We start from the raw sequence: 2,913 nt of genomic DNA, 5'->3' as shown, positions 1-2,913 counted from the left end.
AGATGAAAATATATCAAAGATCGAATTCCAGAAACTCAATATGAAAGAATTGAATTTCTACAACCCGGATTGATTTTAATGACGAAAACCCGCAAATATGAGATTATAAGGGATTTAAGTCGAATTTTAATGACGAATTATACGTGTTAATGATTATGAATAATATACACGTGAGATGATTATGTTATTATACCAAAGAATTAACGAAAACAAATAAAGAAGACGAATTACGAGGATTTAAGGAAGAAGAAGAAAGGAACCGGAATCTAAGGCGGCCTCACGAAGAGGCGCAGCAGGCACTGCGCTCCTTCGAAGAGGCGCAGCAGTTGCTGCGTCCTTTCTCGACGGTTTGTCTTCTGGTAATCCAAAAAGGTTTTAAACGAGGTTTTATAAATCGGTTTTAAGAGATGTTTTCGACATAAACCTTACATTAATGATAAAAAAAGGTAAATAACAATAAATAAAAGAGAGATTTACACCCTCAGACTTACATGTTTGACGAAACGAAATGAACTAAGTTTACGATTAGTGATGCTCGACTCGAACGTAACGAAAGTGCCCTCGTAAGAGGAAAACGATTAGATTAATTAAGTTGATTAATGTGGAGTTGGTCAAATTGGTCGGTCATGAAAACGAGGTTGGTACTCAGAAGGATCCGAGCTTACGTGGTCGAATGTTCAAGCATGTAGGCGCCAAAAAGTAAGAACGTGGTCTAGAATGCAAAGGGAGAAGAGAAGGGCGGACACTCGCGTGAGAAATATGAGGAGCGAAGGCTTCTATTTATACTAATCACGTGAAGGAATAGGATTTTCGGAGAGGCTTTGGAAGTGAATCTCGAAAATATATGAAAAAGATACGAAAAATACGCAGAAAAGGACCTGGGAAGAGGCGCAGCAATCACTGTGTCTCTTGGAAGAGGCGCAGCACCTTTTGCGTCTGTTCCCTGGTTGTTTTCTCCTGCGGAAGAAAGATTTCCGTGTTTAAGTTATGGAATAACGGATTAATTTGGTTTTCCTTAATATTTTGTATGAATATTACGGGAAATTGTTTACCAACGAATAAAAGATTGTGAAATATTTATAAAATATGGAATAGAAATATCCGGAACATTCCAGAACATTCTGACTCGGGATTTAACGGTTATCAGAAAATGAAGATGGTTTCAGGCCCGGACTCCAAATGTACTCTAAATACTGTCAAAACGACCGTATCGGCGCGTAGATGACAACTAAGAGGTAGACATCAGTGTTTGATCAATCACTTGATGATAAACTTACGAACTGTCACAAATTGTTCTGCATACCAAACATGCGGCCCAATCATCACCGGGTGGTTTGCGGGAGGTGCAGAAATGAGGTATCTACAGAGCCCTCACTTTGACTGAGGCTTGGACAAGGCGAAAGTCAAAGTGTAGCCATCAGGTCAATCGAAGATTACAACCTGGCGACTATGGCGACGGGAGGCGGCTCAAGGGGTCTGAGCCAAGGACCTGTCGTCGGGAACATTTTAGAGTCTGTCGACTATCGGGGAGGGTCGTTTAAAGTCCATTAGACTACGTAAGGAGGCTCGCCAGCCATAAGAAGATACCATACCTGAGATACCCCTAGGTGAAACGGGACTGAAGACGCTTCGGCAAAATCTTTGATCTGAAGATAACTTGGTGTCTGAAGGCATTAGGGGTCACAAGGATTCTGAAGAAACTTCTTAATACTTCTGAAGGCTAACTCTGAAGGCTATCTCCAAAAGGAAAGGCTGAAGGACAACTCTCTCTAAAGGACTGAAAGGGGTTGTCTGAAGGAATACTGAAAGGATTATCTGAAAGTGTCTGAAGAAATAAAGGATTATCTGAAGGGAGGAAGGCTGAAGGAAGGATTATCCTGAAAGGGTCATCTAAGGTTTATCTGAAAGGGTAACTGAAGGCTTGAGTGTAAGAACTCTAACGGTATGGGAACCTCTGGAGGACGACATCTTTATCGCACTCCGCGGGGAAACAAGAAATGTTGCGAGTAGCAGGACACAGGCGGGAACTGCTGGGAGAAATCTGCTTGGGTCGTCTTCAAACAAACTTCGGAGGGACATGAGAAGGACGATTGTATATCATGAACTCTCGTTGGTGAAACCTTATAAGGAACTTATCTCCATGTCTCGAGAGGGATTGTCTATCCGCTTACTCTCGCTGGGAACATAATCAGGACTTTATGTCCATGTCTCGAGAGGGATTGTCTGTCCGCTTACTCTCGCTGGGGGAATATAATGAAGGCGTGTCAAAACACCTGTGAAGGAATACCGGCTCGTCGTGACAAGCAAAAGTATTGGGAGCGATAAATAACTTATAATAGCCTACAGTTGGCTTAGAAATGCGGGTCTAAACGAAGAATAATCGTCAAACGGACCAAAAAGATAAAATGGCACCGAGGAAGAGGCGCACCAAAGATGGGCCCACAAATAACGAACTCATAACGAATTTTTGAAAACTCGTATGAAGGGAACATCAGGAAGAGGCGCAGCAAGAGCTGCGTCTCTTGGAAAAGGCACAGCGCCTGCTGCGTCTATTCCTCGAGGTGTCTTTTCTGCGTAAAAACGCGATAAATAGAGGGACTCAATTCATTTGTTCGAAATATAAATCAACAATTTCTCTCTCAAATCTTAACCATTTCCGACAAAATTTGATCCAAACGCTTGCATTCATCATGACTAATCAAGGTATGTATATCAGTTTTGCATTAATCTTCAATAATGGATGAATTTGATCGACAAAATCTAGGGTTTTCAACCCTAAAATGTCGAAAATTTGGGGCTTTTCCCCCAAATTATCTTGCCTTGCAAAATTGATCATGTAAATGGTTAATTGGTATTATAAGGATAATAACCATGTATTTGTTTCGAATTTTCGTTGAGTTTTAAGCATTTGAG

The sequence above is a fragment of the Silene latifolia genome, chromosome X, assembly GCF_048544455.1.
Source record: "Silene latifolia isolate original U9 population chromosome X, ASM4854445v1, whole genome shotgun sequence".
Taxonomy (NCBI): Eukaryota; Viridiplantae; Streptophyta; class Magnoliopsida; order Caryophyllales; family Caryophyllaceae; genus Silene; species Silene latifolia.
This window is presented reverse-complemented; position numbering follows the sequence as displayed.